This window comes from Lissotriton helveticus, chromosome 2_1 (assembly GCF_964261635.1).
Source record: "Lissotriton helveticus chromosome 2_1, aLisHel1.1, whole genome shotgun sequence".
In the NCBI taxonomy this organism is placed as follows: Eukaryota; Metazoa; Chordata; class Amphibia; order Caudata; family Salamandridae; genus Lissotriton; species Lissotriton helveticus.
Window position 1 is genome coordinate 167586174 of NC_136059.1, and position 14361 is coordinate 167600534.

Sequence of the window (14361 nt, forward strand, 5' to 3'; positions counted from 1 at the left end):
AATTCTTCACAGTGAATGTTTTAATAATATAAGCATAAACGAATTTTAGCCACTAAAAGAAGTCATTTATAACATGTGTTTTTCAATAGGGTTGATTATTGGAGGGTTAAAAAGAGTGGGACAGTTTTTGCATTTGTCAGCTCCAGGGACGAATAGGAGGGTGGTCAAGGGACGCACGGAGTATGTCAGGCAGAGTTTGACCTGAAGGTCAGTGAGGTGGGGGTTTAGGAGTAAGTGAAAACAGATGTTCTGCTGAGGGCCTCTCTGGCCTCAGGGCCTGCTGGCGCAGGAGATGTAGAGTGTCTGTGAATGAGTTCTGCTTTTTGAGAAGTTGGAATTAGTATGTTTTTGGAAGATGGTTAATTACAGTTGGTACTTTGTATGTTATGGCAAGTCAGCAGTATGTTGAAAAGAGATGGGTTTTTATTATGACTTCTTTGCAAGGAAATGTTCGTGTTTTTTCATGATTTAGCATTTTCCCCTTTATGAATCGTTCCTGCTGGTCGACACTGTAAGTTTTATTTGACAGTTCAATCTCCAGTGCTGGTGATGATCTGTCAAAAGGGTGGGAGTAAGTGAAAGTGTAAATTTTGAGATTAAATGAAAGTGTGCAATTTTGATTTTTGATTCTAAACCTGACAAATTAAGCAGGCCTGCATTGATGGGTTTTGGGCTGCATGAATACATGCATCACTGCTTATGTTATTGTGATTTGTCCATGCCTTTTGTGCTTGCTATACTGCATGTATATTTGATGGCTTGGTATATGTTGGCTGTGTTTTATGTTGCTACTTAAGAAATTATTACAAGTGTGCCTTTATTGCAAGGAGGCATGTATGACGATATGTGTCACTTTTACAATAATTGGGTAAAATTTGTATTGACACTAAATTTCACAGACATGACGTTTGCATGCTGTTGACACGAATAGACAACACCCGACCAGTGTATGTCAAAATTTGGCCATAATAGTATTGAAGTAAAATAAAAGAGATATACATGAGTCACGATATTACCCTCTCCCTTATGGACCAGGTAATTCTAAATTTATGTATCCTTGATTGGACCTAAGGATGAAATTATGGATTTGTGGCTCTTGTTAAAGGTGACCTAAACTTTTCATTTTTTCCCTGCAGAAGGAACTGGACCATTAACTGACATTACCGTATATGGTGTAAGGGCGTGGTAGAGTCCAAATTTCTGCACTATTTGTGACTTTTTGTGTCCATGTTTTTTGGTATTATGTCACAAACTTGACTATCACCCAAGAATTTTTGTTCTTCCTATAGATTTTTCTTTTTTCTCCCCTGACCGATGCCGCATCATGCTTAGTTATTGGGGATTTTAGTTGTGTCCTATTTCTATTTCCCTTTTCCATATTCCTTTCACCAGTCAGCCCATTTATTATTATGGGTGTATTGTTTATGCGCACACTTTTAGACTAAAGTGATGTATCAGGGATCCCCCATGTTATGTAAAATGTTTTTTCAGACTGATTGTCGGGGTAGTGACAGGCTGGTTAACTGACCCAATGTTATAGTAAGACACGTTTTCCATCTCAATAGGAGATATCTTAAGTTTACCTTTTTAACATGACGAATCTTCAATGTCTATTTTAATTCCTCAGTTCTCTTTTTCCTGCTGCTTTAATTTGTGGTGGGATCAGATATGTTTTAATCATGCAAATAGCGGGACTCTCCAGTTCTGGTCTTGTTGTCTGCACATTTGATCATTAGCCTTTGTATTGCATAGTGCACTTAATGCACATTTTTAAAGGGATTTTTCTGTGATGTCCTTGATATTCTGTATTATGTCATTTCTCTATTTGAGATGTTCTAGATAAGGAATTTAGGAGCACTTAATCATTGAGGAAAATATGTATTTGCACCATTAGACAATGCCACGATATGTAAAAACATCCATTTAGATAGAATTTTCATGTAGTTATTTACCCTTAGATGATGAAGGATATGCTCTCACACGAAAACCCAATTGAAAAGCCCAGAGACACCGTTTGCCTACTGCCTTTATGTTTGAAATTGCTTTTTGAAATGAAAGTGCATTCTAGACCAACATTGTCCCATGGCGTGTGGCCACTCCTTTGCAGATTGCAGGCCACTTGCTTTCAGTCCCCTTGTCAAAACCCATGAACTGTTTTTGTGCTTGATTTGAAGGAAACTAACAGTTGTCACATTTCCTATATCACTAGGTTCTGCGGGAATCTTCCAGAGTCAAAGGAAGAGTGATACCCTGCAGACCTGTGATCGAGACTAAGCACACTCTCCATCAGTGACAGATGAAAGACAGACTTCTTGGCCCTACAATTCCTGCAACCAAGTAGTGTGACATCAATCATCAGCGTGACAGCGATCATCAGCGTACCCCCCAATGGTACCTCCCAAGCAAGCCATTTGTTTCATCAGAAGGCGTTGTAAACAGAAAAAGAAAAGAGGAGTTGGTTTCAAAGATGCGAAGGATCCCTGTTGTTGATGACAGGGCTGTCATCCAGTTTGTTCAGTTTGTTCAACTGTCATGTGCTTGAACCTCTGACAGCGCGCGGTCCCCTGATCCCCTTGGCCTGAGTTTTTGGCCCCCCACCACACCTCTTTTCCCTTTGCTCCAATGGAAAGGCAGTGCACCCAAGGATCCACATTTGGAAAAAGGCACTACATTCTGGTGCCCGTGAGAGAGCAGCTTGAGCGTCCTCTGACACTAAATAATGAGTGTTGGAGTCTGAAAGTGCTGCTAATCTTGCTGGGTCGTTTCTCAGTAGTGCTTGGATCTGCATGAAATGCTTTGTGCCCTTGATCAATGAAGGGCGCATCATCTGTAGTATCTGCCACGAAGAAGAGACACTGGTGCACTGCCTTGAGACATTGAGACTTTGTAATTGAGCTATGAGTGTTTGCCAGGAGGGCACTCCAACGGACACTGAGTCATGTAGAGCCTGAATGAAGAGGCCCAACACGAAGAAGACACTGGAAGCAGATTTGATGGACAATAGAAGCCTGCCAGTAGAGGCTTTGACGGACTCTGGGTATTTTCTGTGAGCTTGTATAGAATTGGAGTTTGGAAACTAATTTTTGCAGCTTTGCTAGCATTATTTTAAAGTACTATTCCCTTGAGTAGAAGCAGAATAACGTCCATTTTCTGTGAAAGAGTATTCCCTTTTCACCTCAGAGCATTAATGAGAGTCACCACTGTTTCACTTGAACATATAATGAATTACAGAAATGCATAAGAAGACCTAAAATGTACTAGATAATTTTAGGATGTACGTTTGCTTAGGGTTGTGGAAAATTATGATTAATTTGTAATAGCGGTCACTACTTTGTTCTTATGTTCCTAATGACGTGTTTTCTAGTGTGTTTTAAGCAGGCATTGTCTTTTATGGGTGGGATTGTTTTTGCTGCCCAAATCACATCTGCACCCACCTCCCAAACCTATGTCTTTTCCTACTTCTACTTCTTTTCATCTTTCCAGATGTTACCCGAACACGGATAGTTAGGAGATCAGAGTTTACATCACTTATTGTTGGGTGTGTGGTCTTGTACCACATACTACAGATAGGGGCACTCCCTATTTTTGTCCTGCCATATATGGCCTTTGTGCTACTGCGTGTGTAGGGAGACCTGTCCCGAGAGAGACGCTAGGTAATAGGATTATGCTTCAGTAACATCTTGAGGATTTTTATAAAATATAGATCTGGACTCAGACTAGCGTGAGTATAGGTTATTGCCTATGTAAGGGCAAAAGGTGCGTCTGTGGTACTTTAAATTCTGGACTCATGCAATAAACTTTGTCGTAACATAACGATTTTTATATCAAAAGACCGAGAATGGCCAGTACACTATGTACAAGCATTTTCGTTATGTTCCAGTAACAATTTCACCTCGAAATTGTCATTTTCGTTTTGAACCCTTGGCATCCATTTTGTGTACAGCAGCCATGTTGTGTGTTGCCCTTTACATAGGCTATAACACACAGCTAAATTCGATCCCAAAAAGCCACGTACACCTTGTTTGACTTTTTCCTGACCTGGATCAGGTGAAACCATTGCCCCAGGCCGAGCCTGTTTGGTCAGTTCCTCTCCCAGTGGCCGAGCAAGATAGCATCTAGGCCCAACATGCCATAAACCTTTTCATCGCGCACGCACCCTGCCTATCTTACTTCCATCTGTCCCTGTTCCTGCCTCCACGAGCTATTTATGCCATGGGCTGTGATCTTACTGTTTTGGGGTTATCCGGCCTTGTCAGCTAAAGAATGTATTCATTATGTGGACATTGTTTATGGCCTGGACTTATCTTGAAAGTGGGTTTTGCATCTGTGTGCACGTTCTGGGAATGTATTTCAAATATGTGCCTAAGGCATAAAAAACTGTATAAAAGGACTGTGCGGAGTCCATGAAGGCGGGCTATCTCATTCAGTCGCTTTTAGGCGTGGCTGGGCGACGTAGCCTCACTGTTGTATGTAATAAAGATGTCTTTTCATATTTCAGATTCTCTGTCAATTCCTTTGCTGCTTTTTGAATGGACTACCTATTGGTAAGACCCCTGAGTAGGAGTATGTGGATTTTCAAGTACCACACCGGGGTGGGCTCCCGGGTCACAACGAGTCCGAATTTCCTCCAGTGACACATGTGAATGGGGTGGGCTCCCAGGGCGCCCAGCGGACCTCCCATCTCTAAGGCAGCGGAGCGAACAGCCAACACGGCAGGCACAACGCGACCGGGGAGGGCAACCGGTCCGTGACTCAGCACCGCTCCGAGGCAGCGGAGCACACGCCAGGATGCAGGTAGGCAGCAGGCAACAGTTTACCACCCTCGTCGCCACTTGCAGTGTTGTTGCGCTGTCACATGTCACACAGACACACTTCTTATTTTACAGGAGCTTTATTCTCGTGCACCCTGTTCGTTATTATCCTTGCTCTACTCTGCCTTCTCTCTCGCCCCTCCTCTTCCGCCACCCAGCTCTCCTCCCACCTCCTAGCCTCATGTGCTGGTCCTAGTGCCCAGCACATATCAGAACATTACAGAGGGGTTGAAACAGTTTTGTCTTTGCATGCCCTCGAGTTACAGTGCTGGGATTGGAAAGTCACTTGGTTGGAAGCAACAAGAGCCATTCCATGAAGGATTGTGGGTAGCTGGAGGACGACACTTCAGCCCTCTAGTCCAATGAAATAAACTTATAATGCCTTGTACCACAGAGTAAACTTAATTAAAAGACAAATGCAGTACATTAAAAAAGAAAACCAGTGTGCTTTCTCTCAGCAAGAGGGCATAGACATTACTTGAAACAGAAAATGAATACCAAAGGGACACTCTTCAATGTATATCTAAAAGAGAAACATATGCGGTCAGAGATGAACTTACAGAGCACAGTACCCAGAAGGAAAGCTCCATCCAGGTGCTTGTTCATCGCTTGGCATCCAATCCTTGGCCAGGATTCCAGCACATCCACCTGTAGGTGTGTTAACCAAAGGCATGGGAAAAGTTTCACCATTGCTCTTTCACTAGCAGCATTTCTGTTTTTCTGTGTTGTGGGTAATGGAAGAGCTGTCTCATAACAAGAACTTTCACACTGCTGTCTGCCCACCAGCCTGACTTCAGAAGAAGGATGTGTCAAATCAGCTTGTAAGCAGGAATGTTAAAGTTGCCTGTGGAATGTAGAGAAGTATGTTTTGTTTTTCAAAACGTCCGGGACAGATTTCCACTTTTCCGAGTCAAATATGAGAAGGCTCTGCTTCCATTTCTCTGAAACTATACCCAGGGCCTCTCAGCTTAGCTTGATCCTGGGATGAGCGTACTTTATTTCATCTATCCGGCACAGAGGTGAGCATACACATCTTGCTTTGTGGAGTGCCAGAGTGGGACTGGTAATTTGACCGTGTTTGTGTTGACTCACCTCAGAAATATCTTCAACCAATCCAGGCTATTTTCCAAGACAAGCTAGTGGAGCCAACTACAGAGATTTGCTTAAAAAATCTGCAAACTCCTCAGTTCCAGCTAGCATCAATTCAGGGTCTGCAGCCTTTTGAGAAATCTGAACCAAACCAGTCTTCTCCTCAAACACCAAAGAAAAGGAAGGGCCGCAATAGGAACACAGATTGTAAGCCTGTGATGTTAGGGCTTGCTAAATATGGTGGAAACTCTGATGGCCTTCCTGCAAACACATGGGTCGAACAACAGGTTTCCCGCTGGTGATACTTCTGCCATTGGAAAAGGCATTTTCTCCAAGCCTTGGCAATAAATCCTTCACTCCCAAGACAAGTCCCTGGTAATTACTAAGTGATTCTCTTCTGATCATAGCTCATGGTTTGTAACAAGCATGGTGCTGAGAGTTCAGGGTCTTCTTCATCAGTAGAGGTGAGGTCAGACATTGGAAAGCTGGCTCACAAAACCCTGAATTAGTACCTCTAAATCAGAACACTTTATTTTATTAACATTTTATTTTTCTGCTCTTGGGCTTGTGGGGCAACACTCCTCCCCTCAAACGCGGGCCGCCTGTGTGCTTCAGCCTTTGACCTCTCATTTCCTTTACACACATATATATATGTATTCACTGAAAAACCCATAGGTTTCAGGCCTTATATAGTTAGGAATTAGCTTTTAAAACGCCTTTGAAATTCACTCACAAAAATATGTTTTAGGGGTGTTATAGTTAGCTGGACATTTCACTCATTCAAAACCATTGAAATTGCTCCTATATAGTTAGTTGTACTAACTATATTTCGCGCACCCGCAATCCACTGCTGATGTGGAGAAGTGTGGCTCAGGGGTTAGAGGCAGCAGACCCGGAAGCTGAGATCGGTCCTGGACCAGGGTTCAATTCCCCGCCTCGGCAGGGTCTTGGGCTAAAAATTCCACGGACTCGATAATTCTCGCCCCGGTGCCTCCTCGACTCACGGGTTCACACTCTGCGACTCTGGGCAATAGCTTGCTTAATCTCCACAACGGCCCCTCGCGGCGGGATGCCTGACTTTCACCTTGTGGATACCCTGCTATCTCACAGGGGAATACCAGGAAGGGTTCCCTAAGCAAGCGCTGGGAACCCCACTGCGGGTATCTGTGCGCTATATAAGCTCAACTACATTTACATGATGTCACATATTACATCATTCATGACATGGTCAGTGACATCACTGATGACATCAATGATGACATCATTGATGACATCATCCAGTGAATGTGGTTTGCTTTGTTATTTAAATATGCATTATATATATAGCAATTTGCATTGAAGTATGAGTGGATATATAAAAATAAATATTTGGATGGAGGACTTTAACAATGTATAGTGTCTCACTAAATATAGTGGATAGTGACTAAACTGTGTGAATATCTGTATCACTTTGTCAGTTGTTGTGTAAACTGGTTCTCGAGTTGGTTACTAGCTATGTGAAAGTCTATATTAGTTATTGATTAGTTAATTGAGTATTTGTATGGGAGAGTGAATGTGTGTGTGGTTCGGTGGAGGGTGTGTGACTGCCCAAAGATGTGTGAATAGTTGATTCAGTAGAGATTATGAAGTTAAAACTACATGTTCTAACAGTTGTTTGGGTGAGTGAATATCTTTATGGGTGTGGTGATGAGCAAATATATTTCTCAATGGTACATGTCCAACAACTTAGAAAAATAAAAGGCAGTGTATGTGTCAGTTGTTTTATATAAATAAGTATACATAAGACTCAATGTTTGTGTGAGTGACTATGGATAACTGTATACTTGTAATAATGATTTTATAACATACTAAATATGACTTACTATCTAAATGAATAGATGAAGTGGTGTTTGTATAAGTGTGTAGCTAAGTAAGTATGTAAGTATGATTCATTGTTTGCATAAGTGAGTAGGATAACTTCATATGTGAATAGGTTGTGTGCTGGTGTGTAATGTCGATATAGGTGTATAAGTATTTTTGATAGTGTTCTATTGTTCATTGACAGCATGTATGAGTGAATCTACAGGTAAGTGATTAGATGTGTGTTTACCTCTAGGAATCAATGAGTGGGTTTTTAGATACTTGTATTGCTGTGTCAATGGATTCAAATATGATACTCTGTATTTTACAAAGAGTGATGAAAGATTTTACTAGTGTATGTAAAGTTGTATGTGATTGCCACGTGGATGATGTCATCAGTGATGTCATCATTGATGTCATTTGAGATGTCATCAGTGATGTCACTGACCATGTCATGAATGATGTAATATGTGACATCATCAGCAGTGGATTGCGGGTGCGCGAAATATAGTTAGTGCAACTAACTATATAGGAGCAATTTCAATGGTTTTGTATGAGTGAAATGTCCAGCTAACTATAACACCCCTAAAACCTATAGTTTTTTGAGTGAATTTCAAAGGTTTTTTAAAAGCTAATTCCTAACTATATAAGGCCTGAAACCTATGGTTTTTCAGTGAATTTGCAAGGTTTTTTAAATGCAAATTCCTAACTATATAAGGCCTGAAACCTATGTTTTTTTCTGTAAATTTGCAAGGTTTTTTAAATGCTAATTGCTAACTATATAAGGCCTGAAACCTATGGTTTGTTAATTGAATTTGCAAGGTTTTTTAAATGACAAAATTAGTTAGCCAACACCAACACGGTTTTGTGATGGGCAGAGACACAACAGCACATGTTAATACTGCTATTACTGCATGTGACGTTGCCACTACTAATTCCTCCCCACTCGGTATGGTGTTATTAGATGCTGAAAAAGCATTCGACTGAGTGGGGTGGGATTATCTCTGGGCTATATTAAGGAGGATGGGCTTTGGGAAACAGTTTCTAACCAGGATTCAAGCACTGTATGATTCCCCCAACGCAAATATGCCAATTTAATTTCCAACAGTTTCCCGGTTTTAAGAGGTACACGCCAAGGGTGCCCCTTGTCTCCACTTTTGTTTGCTCTTTCAATGGAGCCTTTTATTAATGCGATACTGACTCAAGAATGTATTAAACCATTTACTCATGGTATCAATTCTCTTAAAATTACTGCGTATGCAGACGATCTGGCAATTTATACAACTGATGTGCCGGAAACCTTAGCTGGGATCATTAAGGAAGCTGACGAATTTGGCTTGGTTTCAGGATACAAATTAAATTTGAATAAAACGCAAATTATTGTCAACTACAAGCTGCCGGCCCCAGTCTTGGGGTTATGTCATACAGCAAACAATCTGGGTATTAAAATAACATCTAACCTAAAAGAAATTATGGCTCTAAACTATGATACTTTACTGAAGGAGACAACAGGGCTTCTCAAAAAATGGCACAAGGTTCCCTTAAATTTGCTTGGACGAATTAACCTTATAAAAATGAACATCCTGCCTACATTTTTGTATTTATTTAGGTCGATCCCTCTTTTTATTAACAACTTATTCTTTAAAAAACTGGATGGTATTTTAGGCAGCTATATCTGGGGCTACAAGAAAAACCGTAGAGCTCTTTCTCTTCTCAAATTAACAGCTATTAAGGGCGGTCTTGAATTCCCCGATTTTATATCTTATTTTTACGCTTCTTTTTTGGGTCGGATACGTAGCCTTTTTTCCTCTGGTTACCCTTATTTTTTTCACCAATTTATGCTTGGGGCAAATTCTGTACAATTTCTAGCTAGAAGCAACGACCCAAATTACTTTAAACGAGTGAAGTTTAAGACTGCTAAAGACGTGGTTCACATATGGAATACCATCATGGCTATCGATAAAATAACGTTTTTTCACCCTAAGCTAAGCATGTGGAATAACCCGGGCTTACCTGAGATCTTTAGCGATCCAATAGTTAGAATATGGGCTAATCATGGTATAAACCAACTTTCTGACCTATACGGTGCATCAGGTTTTTTAACATTTGATACCTTAAGAATACTTTATAAACTCCCGGAAAATGCGCTATCTAAGTATATACAGATAAGTGATTTTTTCGTGAATAAAATGAAATTAAAGGAAATTTTAGACTCAGAAATATGGACTTGTATTTACGGGGAAACAAATAAAGATATAATTAGCTTAGGGTATAAATGCCTTTGTCAATTTAAACCTGATGACTGTATTAAACTTGTACAGAAATGGACCACTAATTTAGGAATGCCCATTTCTCCGCATAACATCTCCACTTTTTTTCATAATAGCAACTCTTTAACTCACTCTTCTAGTTTAAAACTCCAATCTTATAAGACTGTATGTCAGCTATACTACACGCCGCTTCACTTTTTTAAGTGGTCAGGGAACAATGCATTATCTGAACGTACAAAATGCCCAAAATGTGACCTACTAGCTGCTGATTTAGTACATATAATTTTCTCATGCCCGGCTTTGCAAACATTTTGGGACGAAGTAGAAAAAGTGCTGAAATTGAAAAAACTGATCTTCGTTAAACTATCGGCCGAGATGATATTTCTGGGAATACAACCAAATACTGTTATCTACAAGGATTTAATGGTTATTTTAACTTCCTGTGCTAGATTGATAATTGCTAGGGCTTGGATCTCAGATAAACCACCATTGGTAACCGAATGGTGGCTCTTGATTAATGAGATATATGATATGGAATTTTGCTCAGCAAAAATTCGAGGGAAACGATCCTTGAAGAAGGTGGATAAAATATGGGGTTTCTTGTTTCCTCCTATCGAATGAACGATTTTTTCTGTTATACTAGATCTGGGAATTAGTTCCTATTTTCTTTCGCTTTATTATTTAAGGACCTGGATTTATAGCCTTTTCACGCAGGACTTTAACTGTTTAGCACTAATCTGATTATGTTGTTTAGAAAACTTGATGGATAACATTTGCCGATTAAGGATGTTGCTCGGCTAGGAAAATTATGAACTTTTTTTTTTTTTTTCTTAGCATGTATTTGAAGGAGAAGCCCTCGAAAAGCGGCTATTAATATTGGGGAATTCCTATTCAGTTGATTGATTTTTGATTTAAAAAGCTGGCTGTGAGCCCATTTGATGACTATGAAAATGAAATTGACGTATCTTTCTTTGATTTACTGTAATTCCTTTGCCTATTGCTATTTGATTAAGTTTTTTATGAATTGTATGTACTATAATTTTTCGAAATTGCTTTATTTTTGTAATGAATGATTGCCTGTGCTGTCAATAAAAAAATAAAAAAAATAAAAAAATTTTTTTTAAATGTATTAATTTGTTTTTTTATACTGATTTACTACATTTTTGTAGGCAGGTGTTCAGAGGGCACGCCCCCTTTTTACAACACTCTGCAGCGCAACCCCTGGCGAGTTTGCAGAGGAGGAACTAATTCCCCTTGCATACTGGTGGTCCCTGGGGGGCAACTAACCACCAGGAGCCTCCAGTATAAGCCAGGGGGCTGCATTGCAGAGAGGTGTAATGAGGTCACACCCTTTTTTTACACCTCTCTGCAACTCAGCCCCCGGGCGTGTTTGCAGAGGGGGAACTAATTCCCCTTGCATTCCGGCGGGTCCCTGGGGGCCAACTAGCCCACCTGGAACCTGCAGTATGCGCCAGGGGGCTGCATTGCAGAGAGGTGTAATGAAGCCACACCCTTTTTTACACCTCTCTGCAGCTCCCCCCCTGGCGTGTTTGCAGAGTAGGAACTAATTCCCCTTGCATACTGGGGGTCCCAGGGGGCCAACTACCCCATCAGGAGCCTCCAGTATGTGCCAAGGGGCTGCATTGCTTTTCCCCGTGGGTGGCCGTCCCCGGGGAAGTGTGGGGGGATTGTGGACCCCCCACACTTCTTTATCACTATGCCCCCGCGATGTGGACCCCCCGGGGGGTAATGTTTTAAAAAACAGAGCAGGTTTTAAAAAAAAAAAATGTGGTCCTTTTTTCTCCTTGTGGGACCACCTGGGCAGGCCTAGGGTGTCAGGGTGTATCTACCCTGCCCCCTTTTTGAGTTCTTCACGTTTGTTTTTTTGCTTTCTTTTGCCTTTGTCTATCGAGCACAAGATGGATGTCAACACTTCCTGGTCAGAAGTGTTGACAGCCAATGAGCATGCAGCTTTCTCGGGAAGGCATGCTGATTGGCTGCCACTGTCTGTAAACACTAGCATAAGATGGATGCCAACACTTCCTGGTTAGAAGTGTTGACAGCCAATGAGCATGCAGCTTTCTCGGGAAGGCATGCTGATTGGCTGCCACTGTCTGTCAACACTCCAAAACAGAAAGTGTTGGCAGCCATCTTGTGCCTCGTTAGAACCAAGGCACAAGAAAGCAGTGAAACAAAGGTGCAAACCACTCAAAGTGAAGCACCCTGACCCCCTAGGCCTGCTCAGGTGGTCCCACAAGGACCCCCCAGGCTTAAAAATCACTGGGTACGCGCACGGTACGCGTACCGTACAGAGTAAAGTAAGCTTACAGTAAGCTTACTGTAAGCTTACTGTAAGCATACTGTACTCTGTACGGTACGCTTATGGGACCCCGTGAGCAGGCCTAGGGGGTCAGGGTGCTTCTACCCTGCCCCCTTTTTGAGCTCTACACATTGTTTTTCTGCTTTCCTGTGCCTCAGTCTACCGAGGCACAAGATGGCTGCCAACACTTTCTGGTTTGGTGCGTTGACAGACCGTTGACAGCCAATAGCATTCAGCTCGTGCTCGGAAAGCTAAGCTTACAAGTAAGCTGCTATAGATATATATATATATTTTCTCTTTTGATTTTCTCAGGAACTACTGGAGGGATTTTCACCAAATATAGAAAAGTCACTTCTGCATACCAGTCCCTACCATTTTGCCAAGTTTGGTGTAATTCCGTTCAGCCGTTCGGGCTGTAGCCGTGTCTAATCGTCCTATGGAAATTAACATGGGGAAAACACGTTTTGGGACCCCCCTTTTTTCTCGGCCCCCGCTTGACGAATCCCCCCAAAACTTTCAGGGAAGGAGCAGAACTGAGCTGGCCAATTGCACGCAATTTCCTCAATCGACGCCAAAGTTATTCCGAATAGAATGTTGCGGATTTCCTATGGTAACTATATATACCTACTGGCGACCCCCAGTAGGTAATACATACAAACATATATATATATATATATATATGTATATATATGTATGTATGTATTACCTACTGGGGGTCGCCAGTAGGTATATATAGTTACCATAGGAAATCCGCAACATTCTATTGGGAATAACTTTGGCGTCGATTGAGGAAATTGCGTGCAATTGGCCAGCTCAGTTCTGATCCTTCCCTGAAAGTTTTGGGGGGATTCGTCAAGCGGGGGCCGAGAAAAAAGGGGGGTCCCAAACGTGTTTTCCCCATGTTAATTTCCACATATATATATATATATATATATATATATATATATATATTCACTGAAAAAACCATAGGTTATAGACCATATATAGTTAGGAATTAGCATTTACAAAACCTTGAAAATTCACTGAAAAAACCATAGGTTATAGACCATATATAGTTAGGAATTAGCATTTAAAAAACCTTATTTTACTCACACAAAACCATTCAAATTCCATATATAGTTAGTTGTACTAACTATATATCGCGCACCCGCAATCCACTGCTGATCATGTCACATATTACATCATTCATGACATGCTCAGTGACATCACTGATGACATCACTGATGACATCTCAAATGACATCACTGATGACATCACTGATGACATCTCAAATGACATCACTGATGACATCACTGATGACATCTCAAATGACATCACTGATAACATCTCAAATGACATCACTGATGACATCTCAAATGACATCACTGATGACATCACTGATGACATTTCATTTGACATCAATGGCCACATCACTGATGATATCATTCATGTGACAATACAATTCATCTCCTCACACTTTAATATAACCTCTGTTACACCCAGTGTTAAATACAGAATATAATTTTTTAAACCATTGACACACCAATACTAGTTACTACATACGCACTCACTGATTCCTACGTCTACACACTCATTCACTCATTCACCCATACAATCATTCATACATACAATCACTCATCTTTACAACACTATCATATGCACTCATACACCTATACAGACACTCACACTCTGCCACTCATCCATGGAGTTACTCACACACCTAGTCAGTCCTGTAAAGAATCAATCACACTTCCATTTTCTAATCTATACAGTTAAACATAGAGTACCTTACATTTTCAAACATATACTAACACATACTTACTCTCTTATACAATCATTGATACAAGAACACATTGATCTGCACAGAGTCACACATCTCCCAGCCAGCCACACACACACTCAGTCTCCCATACAAATACTTGGGCAACCAATCAATAACCCATATAGTTACTCATATAGCTACTGATCAACACATGCAGCAGTTTACAGAACAACAGACATAATGATGCACAAATTAAGACAGTTTAGTCACTAACCCATGCACTCAGTGACA